A 22,044-nucleotide genomic window follows, 5' to 3' on the forward strand; every position below is an offset into this window, starting at 1 on the left:
TGGGGTCGCTGTATTTCTAGCAAATTTCTTGGTGTTCTCCGTCGAACGGAAGAGCATCCGCGGATGCTACTGGCTCGCTCCCTTTTATATTTCTGCTTGGTGTAATTGTCTCGGGTTTCAGTTCATCTTCAGCTATTTGTCGTTCATCTTCAGGATAGCAGAGTTGGCCAGCCCAAATCGGTAGAACTAAAATCGTGGGTTTTAGTTTGTTGCTAGTCTTGCTGCTGTATGCGCTATAGGTCACTAGAGTTTCTGACAAGTAATATCAGCTCCAGGCAGTGTAGTTCTTCTCCATTGAAACAATATTCTGCTAGTACGTGCAAGTGGAAAAACCGTTGGCTGAAGCTTGTGAGTTGTCCACGGACGGACTGTGACTCTCCCCTCCTCCCCTCGCGTCGCCCCTGCTAGGGCGACTCGGGGGCCCCAAACCCTAGCTCCGCCGCCTCCCCTTTCGTCTCCCCTCCTCCTCGCCGCCGCCTGAGGCCGCCGCCGGGCAAGCCCGGGGTGTCGCCGAGGAAGCTGGCGGCGGGGCCCTGGCGCCCCTGCCTCTGCTGCGGGGGGCCGTGCTCCCTAGGGCGGCGGCCCTGGTCGGAGTGGCGTCACCGGCCCGGCGGCAGGCGGTGGCGCGGGCGTGGGCCGACGTTCCTGGCCGTGTAGCATTTCTATCTCATGCGCTTCAACTGAAAAATCTTCAATGCTCGTACCATTGCATAAATTCCACTTCATGCATACATGCTCGATGTTGATGTTTTCTCATATGCATAAGTTCAGGGGGAGGCGGGCGTGTCCCTTGATGCTTATAGTGCCAAAGGGGGAGAAATAGAACAGTGAATATTGCACCAAGTAATTTTGTTGCAAGTTGAAGGGGAGTCGGGGGGTCATCCATATTATTTGTTATTTTGCTTTGGTTCCTTCTCTTGTGAACTTGTGAAAACAAGGTTGATTTGCCTCTCATGAGTTTCTGTTGGAAGTGAAGCTTAATTTGGATCTTGGTGTTAGCTTCACTCTTTACACTTCTCTTTTCACCTTGTCCACTTGGTCATGTCTACATTTTTTCTCCTTTGGGACCAAGTGTGATTTTGCAACTTTCCTTCTCTGTTACATCTAAAACTCTAAATTTTCTTGCTGAGAGCTGGGTTGGCAATATAAACATGAAGGGGGAGATTGTGAGTGAGTTAATGTGGCGATATCCTTAATTTTGTGATGATTATATTGCCAATGCTTTTACTCTCGTCGAGAGTTATTTTAGTGGGGTTGCAAATCCCAGTTTGTTGGATCAAGGACCTGATCTATTTTATGTGACTTATCTAGATGGCGTTGATTGTATTAAACTGTTAATTTGGATTGACTTGGGCCAAGCTCAGGAAGTTTGTGCTCGCAATAGTTGTTTGTTTCCATTGTGTGTAGGTTCCAGTGAGTGCGGCGGTAGTCGACAACGAGGATGGTTGGCATAAGGCTTGAAGAGCTAAGATGTGACCATGGACGTTGTGCGGGATCGTGTGGCTCAAAGCAACGCACAAGTTTTGGACAAGGACCATATGGAGGCAAACGAGAAGACCATGTCAAGTGAAGGTTATTTTGGCATGTTTACCAAAATCCACTAAGAAGCAAACCAAGAGAGTGATTGTGGTGTTGCTTAAGAGTGGAAAATGTTATTTACAAGTAGCCAAGTAAAAATGGCTGTTTGTTTAGTGTTTTGGGCTTGGCCCATTCGGTGGGTGCCATGGCCCATTCGATGGCGGTGGAAGGCTGCTTCAGGCATATATGTGAGCTGCTAGGTTTTCCCTTGCGGCAGCTGCCGACGAGCAGAGACACAGAGCAGTCGCCGGACATTTGAGAGAGAGCTTCCCGTATGGGATTTGTGTTGGGAATCGTAGGATAATTTTAAAATTTTCCTACGCTCACCAAGATGCATCTATGGAGTATACTAGCAACGAGGGGAAAGGAGTGCATCTACATACCCTTGTAGATCGTGAGCGGAAGGGTTCCAATGAACGTGGATGACGGAGTCGTACTCGCCGTGATTCAAATCACCGATGACCGAGTGCCGAACGGACGGCACCTCCGCGTTCAACACACGTACGGTGCAGCGACGTCTCCTCCTTCTTGATCCAGTAAGGGGAAAGGAGAGGTTGATGGAGATCTAGCAGCACGACGGCATGGTGGTGGATGTAGCGGGATGTCGGCAGGGCTTCGCCGAGCTTCTGCGAGAGAGAGAGGTGTAGCAGGGGAGGAGGGAGGCGCCCAAGGCTGTAATACTACTGCCCTCCCTCCCCCCTCCTTTATATAGGCCCCCTGGGAGGGGGGGGGGGCGCCGGCCAAAACCCATCTGGATGGGGGGGGGCGGCGGCCAGGGGGGATACTTGCCCCCCAAGGCAAGTGGGGCGCCCCCCCACCCTAGGGTTTCTAACCCTAGGCGCAGGGGAAGGCCCATGGGGGGCGCCCCAGCCCACTAAGGGCTGGTTGCCCTCCCACTTCAGCCCATGGGGCCCTCCGGGATAGGTGGCCCCACCCGGTGGACCCCGGGACCCTTCCGGTGGTCCCGATACAATACCGGTAACCCCCGAAACTTTCCCGGTGGCCGAAACTTGACTTCCTATATATAATTCTTCACCTCCGGACCATTCCGAAACTCCTCGTGACGTCCGGGAACTCATCCGGGACTTCGAACAACTTTCGGGTTTCCGCATACTCATATCTCTACAACCCTAGCATCACCGAACCTTAAGTGTGTAGACCCTACGGGTTCGGGAGACATGCAGACATGACCGAGACGCCTCTCCGGTCAATAACCAACAGCGGGATCTGGATACCCATGTTGGCTCCCACATGTTCCACGATGATCTCATCGGATGAACCACGATGTCGAGGATTCAATCAATCCCGTATACAATTCCCTTTGTCAATCGGTATGTTACTTGCCCGAGATTCGATCGTCGGTATCCCAATACCTTGTTCAATCTCGTTACCGGCAAGTCTCTTTACTCGTACCGCAATGCATGATCCCGTGACTAACGCCTTAGTCACATTGAGCTCATTATTATGATGCATTACCGAGTGGGCCCAGAGATACCTCTCCGTCACACGGAGTGACAAATCCCAGTCTCGATCCGTGCCAACCCAACAGACACTTTCGAAGATACCCGTAGTGCTCCTTTATAGTCACCCAGTTACGTTGTGACGTTTGGCACACCCAAAGCACTCCTACGGTATCCGGGAGTTGCACGATCTCATGGTCTAAGGAAAAAATACTTGACATTGAAAAAGCTCTAGCAAACGAAACTACACGATCTTTTATGCTATGCTTAGGATTGGGTCTTGTCCATCACATCATTCTCCTAATGATGTGATCCCGTTATCAATGACATCCAATGTCCATAGTCAGGAAACCGTGACTATCTGTTGATCAACGAGCTAGTCAACTAGAGGATTACTAGGGACGCGTTGCGGTCTATGTATTCACACATGTATTACGATTTCCGGATAATACAATTATAGCATGAACAATAGACAATTACCATGAACAAAGAAATATAATAATAACCATTTATTATTGCCTCTAGGGCATATTTCCAACAGTCTCCCACTTGCACTAGAGTCAATAATCTAGTTACATTGTGATGAATCGAACACCCATTGCGTCCTGGTGTTGATCATGTTTTGCCCTAGGGAGAGGTTTAGTCAACGGATCTGCTACATTCAGGTCCGTATGTACTTTACAAATATCTATGTCTCCATTTTGAACACTTTCACGAATGGAGTTGAAGCGACGCTTGATATGCCTGGTCTTCCTGTGAAACCTGGGCTCCTTCGCAAGGGCAATAGCTCCAGTGTTATCACAAAAGAGAGTCATCGGGCCCGACGCATTGGGAATCACCCCTAGGTCGGTAATGAACTCCTTCATCCAGACTGCTTCCTGTGCTGCCTCCGAGGCTGCCATGTACTCCGCTTCACATGTAGATCCCGCCACGACGCTTTGCTTGCAACTGCACCAGCTTACTGCTCCTCCATTCAAAATATACACGTATCCGGTTTGCGACTTCGAGTCATCCAGATCTGTGTCGAAGCTAGCGTCGACGTAACCCTTTACGACGAGCTCTTCGTCACCTCCATAAACGAGAAACATATCCTTAGTCCTCTTCAGGTACTTCAGGATATTCTTGACCGCTGTCCAGTGTTCCATGCCGGGATTACTTTAGTACCTTCCTACCAAACTTACGACAAGGTTTACATCAGGTCTGGTACACAGCATGGCATACATAATAGACCCTATGGCCGAGGCATAGGGGATGACACTCATCTTTTCCCTATCTTCTGCCGTGGTCGGGCATTGAGCCGTGCTCAACTGCACACCTTGCAATACAGGCAAGAACCCCTTCTTGGACTGATCCATATTGAACTTCTTCAATATCTTGTCAAGGTATGTACTCTGTGAAAGACCAATGAGGCGTCTTGATCTATCTCTATAGATCTTGATGCCTAATATATAAGCAGCTTCTCCAAGGTCCTTCATTGGAAAACACTTATTCAAATAGGCCTTTATACTTTCCAAGAATTCTATATCATTTCCCATCAATAGTATGTCATCCGCATATAATATGAGAAATGCTATAGAGCTCCCACTCACTTTCTTGTAAACACAGGCTTCTCCATAAGTCTGTGTAAACCCAAACGCTTTGATCATCTCATCAAAGCGAATGTTCCAACTCCGAGATGCTTGCACCAGCCCATAGATTGAGCGCTGGAGCTTGCATACTTTGTTAGCATTCTTAGGATCGACAAAACCTTCCGGCTGCATCATATACAACTCTTCCTTAAGGAAGCCGTTAAGGAATGCCGTTTTGACTTCCATCTGCCATATCTCATAATCATAGTATGCGGCAATTGCTAACATGATTCGGACGGACTTCAGCTTCGCTACGGGTGAGAAAGTCTCATCGTAGTCAACCCCTTGAACTTGTCGATAACCCTTAGCGACAAGTCGAGCTTTGTAGATGGTCACATTACCATCCGCGTCTGTCTTCTTCTTAAAGATTCATTTATTTTCTATGGCTCGCCGATCATCGGGCAAGTCAGTCAAAGTCCATACTTCGTTTTCATACATGGCTCCTATCTCGGATTTCATGGCTTCTAGCCATTTGTCGGAATCCGGGCCCGCCATCGCTTCTTCATAGTTCGAAGGTTCACCGTTGTCTAACAACATGATTTCCAGGACAGGGTTGCCGTACCACTCTGGTGCGGAACGTGTCCTTGTGGACCTACGAAGTTCAGTAGTAACTTGATCCGAAGCTTCATGATCATCATCATTAACTTCCTCCCCAGTCGGTGTAGGCACCACAGGAACATTTTCCCGCGCTGCGCTACTTTCCGGTTCGGAAGGGGTGACTATCACCTCATCAAGTTCCACTTTCCTCCCACTCAATTCTTTCGAGAGAAACTCCTTCTCCACAAAGGACCCGTTCTTGGCAATGAAGATCTTGCCTTCGGATCTGAGGTAGAAGGTATACCCAATAGTTTCCTTAGGGTATCCTATGAAGACGCATTTCTCCGACTTGGGTTCGAGCTTTTTAGGTTGAAGTTTCTTGACATAAGCATCGCATCCCCAAACTTTTAGAAACGACAGCTTAGGTTTCTTCCCAAACCATAATTCATACGGTGTCGTCTCAACGGATTTCGACGGAGCCCTATTTAAAGTGAATGCGGCAGTCTCTAAAGCATAGCCCCAAAATGAGAGCGGTAAATCGGTAAGAGACATCATAGATCGCACCATATCCAATAGAGTGCGATTACGACGTTCGGACACACCGTTTCTCTGAGGTGTTCCAGGCGGCGTGAGTTGTGAAACTATTCCACATTTCCTTAAGTGTGTACCAAACTCGTGACTTAAATATTCTCCACCACGATCTGATCGTAAGAATTTTATTTTCCAGTCACGTTGATTCTGAACCTCACTCTGAAATTCCTTGAACTTTTCAAAGGTTTCAGACTTGTGTTTCATTAGGTAGACATACCCATATCTACTTAAGTCATCAGTGAGAGTGAGAACATAACGATATCCTCCGCGAGCCTCAACACTCATTGGACCGCACACATCGGTATGTATGATTTCCAATAAGTTGGTTGCTCGCTCCATTGTTCCGGAGAACGGAGTCTTGGTCATCTTACCCATGAGGCATGGTTCACACGTGTCAAATGATTCGTAATCAAGAGACTCCAAAAGTCCATCTGCATGGAGCTTCTTCATGTGCTTGACACCAATGTGACCAAGGCGGCAGTGCCACAAGTATGTGGGACTATCGTTATCAACTTTACATCTTTTGGTATTCACACTATGAATATGTGTAACATCACGTTCGAGATTCATCAAGAATAAACCATTAACCAGCGGGGCATGACCATAAAACATATCTCTCATATAAATAGAACAACCATTATTCTCGGATTTAAATGAGTAGCCATCTCGAATTAAACGAGATCCAGATACAATGTTCATGCTCAAAGCTGGCACTAAATAACAATTATTGAGGTTTAAAACTAATCCCGTAGGTAGATGCAGAGGTAGCGTGCCGACGGCGATCACATCGACCTTGGAACCATTCCCGACGCGCATCGTCACCTCGTCCTTCGCCAGTCTCCGTTTATTCCGTAGTTCCTGTTTTGAGTTACAAATATGAGCAACCGCACCGGTACCAAATACCCAGGAGCTACTACGAGTACTGGTAAGGTACACATCAATTACATGTATATCACATATACCTTTGGTGTTGCCGGCCTTCTTGTCCGCTAAGTATTTGGGGCAGTTCCACTTCCAGTGACCACTTCCCTTACAATAAAAGCACTCAGTCTCAGGCTTGGGTCCATTCTTCGACTTCTTCCCAGTAACTGGCTTACCGGGCGCGGCAACTCCCTTGCCGTCCTTCTTGAAGTTCTTCTTACCCTTGCCCTTCTTGAACTTAGTGGTTTTATTCACCATCAACACTTGATGTTCTTTTCTGATCTCCACCTACGCTGATTTCAGCATTGAATATACCTCAGGAATGGTCTTTTCCATCCCCTGCATATTGAAGTTCATCACGAAGCTCTTGTAGCTTGGTGGAAGCGACTGGAGGATTTTGTCAATGACCGCGTCATCCGGGAGATTAACTCCCAGCTGGGATAAGCGGTTGTGCAACCCAGACATTCTGAGTATGTGCTCACTAACAGAACTATTCTCCTCCATTTTACAGCTGAAGAACTTGTCGGAGACTTCATATCTCTCGACCCGGGCATGAGCTTGGAAAACCATTTTCAGCTCCTCGAACATCTCATATGCTCCATGTTTCTCAAAACGCTTTTGGAGACCCGGTTCTAAGCTGTAAAGCATGCCGCACTGAACGAGGGAGTAATCATCAGCACGCTGCTGCCAAGCGTTCATAACGTCTTGGTTCTCTGGGATTGGTGCTTCACCTAGCGGTGCTTCTAGGACATAATCTTTCTTGGCTGCTATGAGGATGATCCTCAGGTTCCGGACCCAGTCCGTATAGTTGCTGCCATCATCTTTCAGCTTGGTTTTCTCTAGGAACGCGTTGAAATTGAGGACAACGTGGGCCATTTGATCTACAAGACATAGTGTAAAGATTTTAGACTAAGTTCATGATAATTAAGTTCATCTAATCAAATTACTCAATGAACTCCCACTCAGATAGACATCCCTCTAGTCATCTAAGTGAAACATGATCCGAGTTAACTAGGCCATGTCCGATCATCACGTGAGACGGACTAGTCAAGATCGGTGAACATCTCCATGTTGATCGTATCTTCTATACGACTCATGCTCGACCTTTCGGTCCTCCGTGTTCCGAGGCCATGTCTGTACATGCTAGGCTCGTCAAGTCAACCTAAGTGTATTGCGTGTGTTCCGAGGCCATGTCTGTACATGCTAGGCTCGTCAACACCCGTTGTATTCGAACGTTAGAATCTATCACACCCGATCATCACGTGGTGCTTCGAAACAACGAACCTTCGCAATGGTGCACAGTTAGGGGGAACACTTTTCTTGAAATTATCATAAGGGATCATCTTACTTACTGCCGTCGTTCTAAGCAAATAAGATGCAAAAACATGATAAACATCACATGCAATCAAATAGTGACATGATATGGCCAATATCATTATGCTCCTTTGATCTCCATCTTCGGGGCACCATGATCATCTTCGTCACTGGCATGACACCATGATCTCCATCATCATGATCTCCATCATTGTGTCTTCATGAAGTCGTCACGCCAACGATTACTTCTACTTCTATGGCTAACGCGTTTAGCAACAAAGTAAAGTAATTTACATGACGTTATTCAATGACACGCAGGTCATACAAAATAATAAAGACAACTCCTATGGCTCCTGCCGGTTGTCATACTCATCGACATGCAAGTCGTGATTCCTATTACAAGAATATGATCAATCTCATACATCACATATATCATTCATCACATCTTCTGGCCATATCACATCACATAGCACTTGCTGCAAAAACAAGTTAGACGTCCTCTAATTGTTGTTGCAAGTTTTACCTGGTTTGTAGGTTTCTAGCAAGAACGTTTCTTACCTACGTATGACCACAACGCGATTTGCCAATTTCTATTTACCCTTCATAAGGACCCTTTTCATCGAATCCGTTCCGACTAAAGTAGGAGAGACAGACACCCACTAGCCACCTTATGCAACTAGTGCATGTCAGTCGGTGGAACCTGTCTCACGTAAGCGTACGTGTAAGGTCGGTCCGGGCCGCTTCATCCTACAATACCTCCAAAACAAGATACGACTAGTAGCGGCAAGAAGAATTGGCAACATCAACGCCCACAACTGCTTTGTGTTCTACTCGTGCATAGTAACTACGCATAGGCCTGGCTCATGATGCCACTGTTGGGAATAGTAGCGTAATTTTAAAATTTTCCTACGCTCACCAAGATGCATCTATGGAGTATACTAGCAACGAGGGGAAAGGAGTGCATCTACATACCCTTGTAGATCGCGAGCGGAAGCGTTCCAATGAACGCGGATGACGGAGTCGTACTCGCCGTGATTCAAATCACCGATGATCGAGTGCCGAACGGACGGCACCTCCGCGTTCAACACACGTACGGTGCAGCGACGTCTCCTCCTTCTTGATCCAGCAAGGGGAAAGGAGAGGTTGATGGAGATCCAGCAGCACGACGGCGTGGTGGTGGATGTAGCGGGATGTCGGCAGGGCTTCGGCGAGCTTCTGCGAGAGAGAGAGGTGTAGCAAGGGAGGAGGAAGGCGCCCAAGGCTGTAATACTACTGCCCTCCCTCCCCCCCTTTATATAGGCCCCCGAGAGGGGGGGGCACCGGACAAAACCCATCTGGATGGGGGGGCGGCGGCCAGGGGGATACTTGCCCCCCAAGGCAAGTGGGGCGCCCCCCCACCCTAGGGTTTCTAACCCTAGGCGCAGGGGGAAGGCCCATGGGGGGCGCCCCAGCCCACTAAGGGCTGGTTGCCCTCCCACTTCAGCCCATGGGGCCCTCCGGGATAGGTGGCCCCACCCGGTGGACCCCCGGGACCCTTCCGGTGGTCCCGGTACAATACCGGTAACCCCCGAAACTTTCCCGGTGGCCGAAACTTGACTTCCTATATATAATTCTTCACCTCCAGACCATTCCGGAACTCCTCGTGACGTCCGGGATCTCATCCAGGACTCCGAACAACTTTCGGGTTTCCGCATACTCATATCTCTACAACCCTAGCGTCACCGAACCTTAAGTGTGTAGACCCTACAGGTTCGGGAGACATGCAGACATGACCGAGACGCCTCTCCGGTCAATAACCAACAGCAGGATCTGGATACCCATGTTGGCTCCCACATGTTCCACGATGATCTCATCGGATGAACCACGATGTCGAGGATTCAATCAATCCCGTATACAATTCCCTTTGTCAATCGGTATGTTACTTGCCCGAGATTCGATCGTCGGTATCCCAATACCTTGTTCAATCTCGTTACCGGCAAGTCTCTTTACTCGTACCGCAATGCATGATCCCGTGACTAACGCCTTAGTCACATTGAGCTCATTATGATGATGCATTACCGAGTGGGCCCAGAGATACCTCTCCGTCACACGGAGTGACAAATCCCAGTCTCGATCCGTGCCAACCCAACAGACACTTTCGAAGATACCCGTAGTGCTCCTTTATAGTCACCCAGTTACGTTGTGACGTTTGGCACACCCAAAGCACTCCTACGGTATCCGGGAGTTGCACGATCTCATGGTCTAAGGAAAAAATACTTGACATTGAAAAAGCTCTAGCAAACGAAACTACACGATCTTTTATGCTATGCTTAGGATTGGGTCTTGTCCATCACATCATTCTCCTAATGATGTGATCCCGTTATCAATGACATCCAATGTCCATAGTCAGGAAACCGTGACTATCTGTTGATCAACGAGCTAGTCAACTAGAGGCTTACTAGGAACACGTTGCGGTCTATGTATTCACACATGTATTACGATTTCCGGATAATACAATTATACCATGAACAATAGACAATTACAATGAACAAAGAAATATAATAATAACCATTTATTATTGCCTCTAGGGCATATTTCCAACAATTTGGCTTGTTTGAGAGAGGCTTGTAACTCCAGAAATCTAAGAAATAAAACCTCAAATTATTCCCAACCTTGATATTGTTGAGGTCTGCTGTTTGTCCTTGCAAATCTTGTTTTTCTGTTGTACTAATTTTGTCCGTGCAATTCCTTGGCTATAATGGGGTTTTCGTGATGGAAAATCATGTCTAAATTCATATGCATCCATCCCTAGCCTTAAATCCGGTTGTTTTTCAATTTATTCATGGGTTCCTGAGGATGGCGCAAGATTTTATCTTTTGGTGATTTATTTTGTGCGAGTTCATACTGAGTTCTTCCTCTAATCTGGTTTCGATTTGGGGTCGCTGTATTTCTAGCAAATTTCTTGGTGTTCTCCGTCGAACGGAAGAGCATCCGCGGATGCTACTGGCTCGCTCCCTTTTATATTTCTGCTTGGTGTAATTGTCTCGGGTTTCAGTTCATCTTCAGCTATTTGTCGTTCATCTTCAGGATAGCAGAGTTGGCCAGCCCAAATCGGTAGAACTAAAATCGTGGGTTTTAGTTTGTTGCTAGTCTTGCTGCTGTATGCGCTATAGGTCACTAGAGTTTCTGACAAGTAATATCAGCTCCAGGCAGTGTAGTTCTTCTCCATTGAAACAATATTCTGCTAGTACGTGCAAGTGGAAAAACCGTTGGCTGAAGCTTGTGAGTTGTCCACGGACGGACTGTGACTCTCCCCTCCTCCCCTCGCGTCGCCCCTGCTAGGGCGACTCGGGGGCCCCAAACCCTAGCTCCGCCGCCTCCCCTTTCGTCTCCCCTCCTCCTCGCCGCCGCCTGAGGCCGCCGCCGGGCAAGCCCGGGGTGTCGCCGAGGAAGCTGGCGGCGGGGCCCTGGCGCCCCTGCCTCTGCTGCGGGGGGCCGTGCTCCCTAGGGCGGCGGCCCTGGTCGGAGTGGCGTCACCGGCCCGGCGGCAGGCGGTGGCGCGGGCGTGGGCCGACGTTCCTGGCCGTGTAGCATTTCTATCTCATGCGCTTCAACTGAAAAATCTTCAATGCTCGTACCATTGCATAAATTCCACTTCATGCATACATGCTCGATGTTGATGTTTTCTCATATGCATAAGTTCAGGGGGAGGCGGGCGTGTCCCTTGATGCTTATAGTGCCAAAGGGGGAGAAATAGAACAGTGAATATTGCACCAAGTAATTTTGTTGCAAGTTGAAGGGGAGTCGGGGGGTCATCCATATTATTTGTTATTTTGCTTTGGTTCCTTCTCTTGTGAACTTGTGAAAACAAGGTTGATTTGCCTCTCATGAGTTTCTGTTGGAAGTGAAGCTTAATTTGGATCTTGGTGTTAGCTTCACTCTTTACACTTCTCTTTTCACCTTGTCCACTTGGTCATGTCTACATTTTTTCTCCTTTGGGACCAAGTGTGATTTTGCAACTTTCCTTCTCTGTTACATCTAAAACTCTAAATTTTCTTGCTGAGAGCTGGGTTGGCAATATAAACATGAAGGGGGAGATTGTGAGTGAGTTAATGTGGCGATATCCTTAATTTTGTGATGATTATATTGCCAATGCTTTTACTCTCGTCGAGAGTTATTTTAGTGGGGTTGCAAATCCCAGTTTGTTGGATCAAGGACCTGATCTATTTTATGTGACTTATCTAGATGGCGTTGATTGTATTAAACTGTTAATTTGGATTGACTTGGGCCAAGCTCAGGAAGTTTGTGCTCGCAATAGTTGTTTGTTTCCATTGTGTGTAGGTTCCAGTGAGTGCGGCGGTAGTCGACAACGAGGATGGTTGGCATAAGGCTTGAAGAGCTAAGATGTGACCATGGACGTTGTGCGGGATCGTGTGGCTCAAAGCAACGCACAAGTTTTGGACAAGGACCATATGGAGGCAAACGAGAAGACCATGTCAAGTGAAGGTTATTTTGGCATGTTTACCAAAATCCACTAAGAAGCAAACCAAGAGAGTGATTGTGGTGTTGCTTAAGAGTGGAAAATGTTATTTACAAGTAGCCAAGTAAAAATGGCTGTTTGTTTAGTGTTTTGGGCTTGGCCCATTCGGTGGGTGCCATGGCCCATTCGATGGCGGTGGAAGGCTGCTTCAGGCATATATGTGAGCTGCTAGGTTTTCCCTTGCGGCAGCTGCCGACGAGCAGAGACACAGAGCAGTCGCCGGACATTTGAGAGAGAGCTTCCCGTATGGGATTTGTGTTGGGAATCGTAGCATAATTTTAAAATTTTCCTACGCTCACCAAGATGCATCTATGGAGTATACTAGCAACGAGGGGAAAGGAGTGCATCTACATACCCTTGTAGATCGTGAGCGGAAGGGTTCCAATGAACGTGGATGACGGAGTCGTACTCGCCGTGATTCAAATCACCGATGACCGAGTGCCGAACGGACGGCACCTCCGCGTTCAACACACGTACGGTGCAGCGACGTCTCCTCCTTCTTGATCCAGTAAGGGGAAAGGAGAGGTTGATGGAGATCTAGCAGCACGACGGCATGGTGGTGGATGTAGCGGGATGTCGGCAGGGCTTCGCCGAGCTTCTGCGAGAGAGAGAGGTGTAGCAGGGGAGGAGGGAGGCGCCCAAGGCTGTAATACTACTGCCCTCCCTCCCCCCTCCTTTATATAGGCCCCCTGGGAGGGGGGGGGCGCCGGCCAAAACCCATCTGGATGGGGGGGGGGGGCGGCGGCCAGGGGGGATACTTGCCCCCCAAGGCAAGTGGGGCGCCCCCCCACCCTAGGGTTTCTAACCCTAGGCGCAGGGGAAGGCCCATGGGGGGCGCCCCAGCCCACTAAGGGCTGGTTGCCCTCCCACTTCAGCCCATGGGGCCCTCCGGGATAGGTGGCCCCACCCGGTGGACCCCGGGACCCTTCCGGTGGTCCCGATACAATACCGGTAACCCCCGAAACTTTCCCGGTGGCCGAAACTTGACTTCCTATATATAATTCTTCACCTCCGGACCATTCCGAAACTCCTCGTGACGTCCGGGAACTCATCCGGGACTTCGAACAACTTTCGGGTTTCCGCATACTCATATCTCTACAACCCTAGCATCACCGAACCTTAAGTGTGTAGACCCTACGGGTTCGGGAGACATGCAGACATGACCGAGACGCCTCTCCGGTCAATAACCAACAGCGGGATCTGGATACCCATGTTGGCTCCCACATGTTCCACGATGATCTCATCGGATGAACCACGATGTCGAGGATTCAATCAATCCCGTATACAATTCCCTTTGTCAATCGGTATGTTACTTGCCCGAGATTCGATCGTCGGTATCCCAATACCTTGTTCAATCTCGTTACCGGCAAGTCTCTTTACTCGTACCGCAATGCATGATCCCGTGACTAACGCCTTAGTCACATTGAGCTCATTATTATGATGCATTACCGAGTGGGCCCAGAGATACCTCTCCGTCACACGGAGTGACAAATCCCAGTCTCGATCCGTGCCAACCCAACAGACACTTTCGAAGATACCCGTAGTGCTCCTTTATAGTCACCCAGTTACGTTGTGACGTTTGGCACACCCAAAGCACTCCTACGGTATCCGGGAGTTGCACGATCTCATGGTCTAAGGAAAAAATACTTGACATTGAAAAAGCTCTAGCAAACGAAACTACACGATCTTTTATGCTATGCTTAGGATTGGGTCTTGTCCATCACATCATTCTCCTAATGATGTGATCCCGTTATCAATGACATCCAATGTCCATAGTCAGGAAACCGTGACTATCTGTTGATCAACGAGCTAGTCAACTAGAGGATTACTAGGGACGCGTTGCGGTCTATGTATTCACACATGTATTACGATTTCCGGATAATACAATTATAGCATGAACAATAGACAATTACCATGAACAAAGAAATATAATAATAACCATTTATTATTGCCTCTAGGGCATATTTCCAACAGTCTCCCACTTGCACTAGAGTCAATAATCTAGTTACATTGTGATGAATCGAACACCCATTGCGTCCTGGTGTTGATCATGTTTTGCCCTAGGGAGAGGTTTAGTCAACGGATCTGCTACATTCAGGTCCGTATGTACTTTACAAATATCTATGTCTCCATTTTGAACACTTTCACGAATGGAGTTGAAGCGACGCTTGATATGCCTGGTCTTCCTGTGAAACCTGGGCTCCTTCGCAAGGGCAATAGCTCCAGTGTTATCACAAAAGAGAGTCATCGGGCCCGACGCATTGGGAATCACCCCTAGGTCGGTAATGAACTCCTTCATCCAGACTGCTTCCTGTGCTGCCTCCGAGGCTGCCATGTACTCCGCTTCACATGTAGATCCCGCCACGACGCTTTGCTTGCAACTGCACCAGCTTACTGCTCCTCCATTCAAAATATACACGTATCCGGTTTGCGACTTCGAGTCATCCAGATCTGTGTCGAAGCTAGCGTCGACGTAACCCTTTACGACGAGCTCTTCGTCACCTCCATAAACGAGAAACATATCCTTAGTCCTCTTCAGGTACTTCAGGATATTCTTGACCGCTGTCCAGTGTTCCATGCCGGGATTACTTTAGTACCTTCCTACCAAACTTACGACAAGGTTTACATCAGGTCTGGTACACAGCATGGCATACATAATAGACCCTATGGCCGAGGCATAGGGGATGACACTCATCTTTTCCCTATCTTCTGCCGTGGTCGGGCATTGAGCCGTGCTCAACTGCACACCTTGCAATACAGGCAAGAACCCCTTCTTGGACTGATCCATATTGAACTTCTTCAATATCTTGTCAAGGTATGTACTCTGTGAAAGACCAATGAGGCGTCTTGATCTATCTCTATAGATCTTGATGCCTAATATATAAGCAGCTTCTCCAAGGTCCTTCATTGGAAAACACTTATTCAAATAGGCCTTTATACTTTCCAAGAATTCTATATCATTTCCCATCAATAGTATGTCATCCGCATATAATATGAGAAATGCTATAGAGCTCCCACTCACTTTCTTGTAAACACAGGCTTCTCCATAAGTCTGTGTAAACCCAAACGCTTTGATCATCTCATCAAAGCGAATGTTCCAACTCCGAGATGCTTGCACCAGCCCATAGATTGAGCGCTGGAGCTTGCATACTTTGTTAGCATTCTTAGGATCGACAAAACCTTCCGGCTGCATCATATACAACTCTTCCTTAAGGAAGCCGTTAAGGAATGCCGTTTTGACTTCCATCTGCCATATCTCATAATCATAGTATGCGGCAATTGCTAACATGATTCGGACGGACTTCAGCTTCGCTACGGGTGAGAAAGTCTCATCGTAGTCAACCCCTTGAACTTGTCGATAACCCTTAGCGACAAGTCGAGCTTTGTAGATGGTCACATTACCATCCGCGTCTGTCTTCTTCTTAAAGATTCATTTATTTTCTATGGCTCGCCGATCATCGGGCAAGTCAGTCAAAGTCCATACTTCGTTTTCATACATGGCTCCTATCTCGGATTTCATGGCTTCTAGCCATTTGTCGGAATCCGGGCCCGCCATCGCTTCTTCATAGTTCGAAGGTTCACCGTTGTCTAACAACATGATTTCCAGGACAGGGTTGCCGTACCACTCTGGTGCGGAACGTGTCCTTGTGGACCTACGAAGTTCAGTAGTAACTTGATCCGAAGCTTCATGATCATCATCATTAACTTCCTCCCCAGTCGGTGTAGGCACCACAGGAACATTTTCCCGCGCTGCGCTACTTTCCGGTTCGGAAGGGGTGACTATCACCTCATCAAGTTCCACTTTCCTCCCACTCAATTCTTTCGAGAGAAACTCCTTCTCCACAAAGGACCCGTTCTTGGCAATGAAGATCTTGCCTTCGGATCTGAGGTAGAAGGTATACCCAATAGTTTCCTTAGGGTATCCTATGAAGACGCATTTCTCCGACTTGGGTTCGAGCTTTTTAGGTTGAAGTTTCTTGACATAAGCATCGCATCCCCAAACTTTTAGAAACGACAGCTTAGGTTTCTTCCCAAACCATAATTCATACGGTGTCGTCTCAACGGATTTCGACGGAGCCCTATTTAAAGTGAATGCGGCAGTCTCTAAAGCATAGCCCCAAAATGAGAGCGGTAAATCGGTAAGAGACATCATAGATCGCACCATATCCAATAGAGTGCGATTACGACGTTCGGACACACCGTTTCTCTGAGGTGTTCCAGGCGGCGTGAGTTGTGAAACTATTCCACATTTCCTTAAGTGTGTACCAAACTCGTGACTTAAATATTCTGCACCACGATCTGATCGTAAGAATTTTATTTTCCAGTCACGTTGATTCTGAACCTCACTCTGAAATTCCTTGAACTTTTCAAAGGTTTCAGACTTGTGTTTCATTAGGTAGACATACCCATATCTACTTAAGTCATCAGTGAGAGTGAGAACATAACGATATCCTCCGCGAGCCTCAACACTCATTGGACCGCACACATCGGTATGTATGATTTCCAATAAGTTGGTTGCTCGCTCCATTGTTCCGGAGAACGGAGTCTTGGTCATCTTACCCATGAGGCATGGTTCGCACGTGTCAAATGATTCGTAATCAAGAGACTCCAAAAGTCCATCTGCATGGAGCTTCTTCATGTGCTTGACACCAATGTGACCAAGGCGGCAGTGCCACAAGTATGTGGGACTATCGTTATCAACTTTACATCTTTTGGTATTCACACTATGAATATGTGTAACATCACGTTCGAGATTCATCAAGAATAAACCATTAACCAGCGGGGCATGACCATAAAACATATCTCTCATATAAATAGAACAACCATTATTCTCGGATTTAAATGAGTAGCCATCTCGAATTAAACGAGATCCAGATACAATGTTCATGCTCAAAGCTGGCACTAAATAACAATTATTGAGGTTTAAAACTAATCCCGTAGGTAGATGCAGAGGTAGCGTGCCGACGGCGATCACATCGACCTTGGAACCATTCCCGACGCGCATCGTCACCTCGTCCTTCGCCAGTCTCCGTTTATTCCGTAGTTCCTGTTTTGAGTTACAAATATGAGCAACCGCACCGGTACCAAATACCCAGGAGCTACTACGAGTACTGGTAAGGTACACATCAATTACATGTATATCACATATACCTTTGGTGTTGCCGGCCTTCTTGTCCGCTAAGTATTTGGGGCAGTTCCACTTCCAGTGACCACTTCCCTTACAATAAAAGCACTCAGTCTCAGGCTTGGGTCCATTCTTCGACTTCTTCCCAGTAACTGGCTTACCGGGCGCGGCAACTCCCTTGCCGTCCTTCTTGAAGTTCTTCTTACCCTTGCCCTTCTTGAACTTAGTGGTTTTATTCACCATCAACACTTGATGTTCTTTTCTGATCTCCACCTACGCTGATTTCAGCATTGAATATACCTCAGGAATGGTCTTTTCCATCCCCTGCATATTGAAGTTCATCACGAAGCTCTTGTAGCTTGGTGGAAGCGACTGGAGGATTTTGTCAATGACCGCGTCATCCGGGAGATTAACTCCCAGCTGGGATAAGCGGTTGTGCAACCCAGACATTCTGAGTATGTGCTCACTAACAGAACTATTCTCCTCCATTTTACAGCTGAAGAACTTGTCGGAGACTTCATATCTCTCGACCCGGGCATGAGCTTGGAAAACCATTTTCAGCTCCTCGAACATCTCATATGCTCCATGTTTCTCAAAACGCTTTTGGAGACCCGGTTCTAAGCTGTAAAGCATGCCGCACTGAACGAGGGAGTAATCATCAGCACGCTGCTGCCAAGCGTTCATAACGTCTTGGTTCTCTGGGATTGGTGCTTCACCTAGCGGTGCTTCTAGGACATAATCTTTCTTGGCTGCTATGAGGATGATCCTCAGGTTCCGGACCCAGTCCGTATAGTTGCTGCCATCATCTTTCAGCTTGGTTTTCTCTAGGAACGCGTTGAAATTGAGGACAACGTGGGCCATTTGATCTACAAGACATAGTGTAAAGATTTTAGACTAAGTTCATGATAATTAAGTTCATCTAATCAAATTACTCAATGAACTCCCACTCAGATAGACATCCCTCTAGTCATCTAAGTGAAACATGATCCGAGTTAACTAGGCCATGTCCGATCATCACGTGAGACGGACTAGTCAAGATCGGTGAACATCTCCATGTTGATCGTATCTTCTATACGACTCATGCTCGACCTTTCGGTCCTCCGTGTTCCGAGGCCATGTCTGTACATGCTAGGCTCGTCAAGTCAACCTAAGTGTATTGCGTGTGTTCCGAGGCCATGTCTGTACATGCTAGGCTCGTCAACACCCGTTGTATTCGAACGTTAGAATCTATCACACCCGATCATCACGTGGTGCTTCGAAACAACGAACCTTCGCAATGGTGCACAGTTAGGGGGAACACTTTTCTTGAAATTATCATAAGGGATCATCTTACTTACTGCCGTCGTTCTAAGCAAATAAGATGCAAAAACATGATAAACATCACATGCAATCAAATAGTGACATGATATGGCCAATATCATTATGCTCCTTTGATCTCCATCTTCGGGGCACCATGATCATCTTCGTCACTGGCATGACACCATGATCTCCATCATCATGATCTCCATCATTGTGTCTTCATGAAGTCGTCACGCCAACGATTACTTCTACTTCTATGGCTAACGCGTTTAGCAACAAAGTAAAGTAATTTACATGACGTTATTCAATGACACGCAGGTCATACAAAATAATAAAGACAACTCCTATGGCTCCTGCCGGTTGTCATACTCATCGACATGCAAGTCGTGATTCCTATTACAAGAATATGATCAATCTCATACATCACATATATCATTCATCACATCTTCTGGCCATATCACATCACATAGCACTTGCTGCAAAAACAAGTTAGACGTCCTCTAATTGTTGTTGCAAGTTTTACCTGGTTTGTAGGTTTCTAGCAAGAACGTTTCTTACCTACGTATGACCACAACGCGATTTGCCAATTTCTATTTACCCTTCATAAGGACCCTTTTCATCGAATCCGTTCCGACTAAAGTAGGAGAGACAGACACCCACTAGCCACCTTATGCAACTAGTGCATGTCAGTCGGTGGAACCTGTCTCACGTAAGCGTACGTGTAAGGTCGGTCCGGGCCGCTTCATCCTACAATACCTCCAAAACAAGATACGACTAGTAGCGGCAAGAAGAATTGGCAACATCAACGCCCACAACTGCTTTGTGTTCTACTCGTGCATAGTAACTACGCATAGGCCTGGCTCATGATGCCACTGTTGGGAATAGTAGCGTAATTTTAAAATTTTCCTACGCTCACCAAGATGCATCTATGGAGTATACTAGCAACGAGGGGAAAGGAGTGCATCTACATACCCTTGTAGATCGCGAGCGGAAGCGTTCCAATGAACGCGGATGACGGAGTCGTACTCGCCGTGATTCAAATCACCGATGATCGAGTGCCGAACGGACGGCACCTCCGCGTTCAACACACGTACGGTGCAGCGACGTCTCCTCCTTCTTGATCCAGCAAGGGGAAAGGAGAGGTTGATGGAGATCCAGCAGCACGACGGCGTGGTGGTGGATGTAGCGGGATGTCGGCAGGGCTTCGGCGAGCTTCTGCGAGAGAGAGAGGTGTAGCAGGGGAGGAGGAAGGCGCCCAAGGCTGTAATACTACTGCCCTCCCTCCCCCCTTTATATAGGCCCCCGAGAGGGGGGGCACCGGACAAAACCCATCTGGATGGGGGGGCGGCGGCCAGGGGGATACTTGCCCCCCAAGGCAAGTGGGGCGCCCCCCCACCCTAGGGTTTCTAACCCTAGGCGCAGGGGGAAGGCCCATGGGGGGCGCCCCAGCCCACTAAGGGCTGGTTGCCCTCCCACTTCAGCCCATGGGGCCCTCCGGGATAGGTGGCCCCACCCGGTGGACCCCCGGGACCCTTCCGGTGGTCCCGGTACAATACCGGTAACCCCCGAAACTTTCCCGGTGGCCGAAACTTGACTTCCTATATATAATTCTTCACCTCCAGACCATTCCGGAACTCCTCGTGACGTCCGGGATCTCATCCAGGACTCCGAACAACTTTCGGGTTTCCGCATACTCATATCTCTACAACCCTAGCGTCACCGAACCTTAAGTGTGTAGACCCTACGGGTTCGGGAGACATGCAGACATGACCGAGACGCCTCTCCGGTCAATAACCAACAGCAGGATCTGGATACCCATGTTGGCTCCCACATGTTCCACGATGATCTCATCGGATGAACCACGATGTCGAGGATTCAATCAATCCCGTATACAATTCCCTTTGTCAATCGGTATGTTACTTGCCCGAGATTCGATCGTCGGTATCCCAATACCTTGTTCAATCTCGTTACCGGCAAGTCTCTTTACTCGTACCGCAATGCATGATCCCGTGACTAACGCCTTAGTCACATTGAGCTCATTATGATGATGCATTACCGAGTGGGCCCAGAGATACCTCTCCGTCACACGGAGTGACAAATCCCAGTCTCGATCCGTGCCAACCCAACAGACACTTTCGAAGATACCCGTAGTGCTCCTTTATAGTCACCCAGTTACGTTGTGACGTTTGGCACACCCAAAGCACTCCTACGGTATCCGGGAGTTGCACGATCTCATGGTCTAAGGAAAAAATACTTGACATTGAAAAAGCTCTAGCAAACGAAACTACACGATCTTTTATGCTATGCTTAGGATTGGGTCTTGTCCATCACATCATTCTCCTAATGATGTGATCCCGTTATCAATGACATCCAATGTCCATAGTCAGGAAACCGTGACTATCTGTTGATCAACGAGCTAGTCAACTACAGGCTTACTAGGGACACGTTGCGGTCTATGTATTCACACATGTATTACGATTTCCGGATAATACAATTATACCATGAACAATAGACAATTACAATGAACAAAGAAATATAATAATAACCATTTATTATTGCCTCTAGGGCATATTTCCAACAATTTGGCTTGTGTGAGAGAGGCTTGTAACTCCAGAAATCTAAGAAATAAAACCTCAAATTATTCCCAACCTTGATATTGTTGAGGTCTGCTGTTTGTCCTTGCAAATCTTGTTTTTCTGTTGTACTAATTTTGTCCGTGCAATTCCTTGGCTATAATGGGGTTTTCGTGATGGAAAATCATGTCTAAATTCATATGCATCCATCCCTAGCCTTAAATCCGGTTGTTGTTCAATTTATTCATGGGTTCCTGAGGATGGCGCAAGATTTTATCTTTTGGTGATTTATTTTGTGCGAGTTCATACTGAGTTCTTCCTCTAATCTGGTTTCGATTTGGGGTCGCTGTATTTCTAGCAAATTTCTTGGTGTTCTCCGTCGAACGGAAGAGCATCCGCGGATGCTACTGGCTCGCTCCCTTTTATATTTCTGCTTGGTGTAATTGTCTCGGGTTTCAGTTCATCTTCAGCTATTTGTCGTTCATCTTCAGGATAGCAG

This window comes from Aegilops tauschii, chromosome 1, assembly GCF_002575655.3.
Source record: "Aegilops tauschii subsp. strangulata cultivar AL8/78 chromosome 1, Aet v6.0, whole genome shotgun sequence".
Classification (NCBI taxonomy): domain Eukaryota; kingdom Viridiplantae; phylum Streptophyta; class Magnoliopsida; order Poales; family Poaceae; genus Aegilops; species Aegilops tauschii.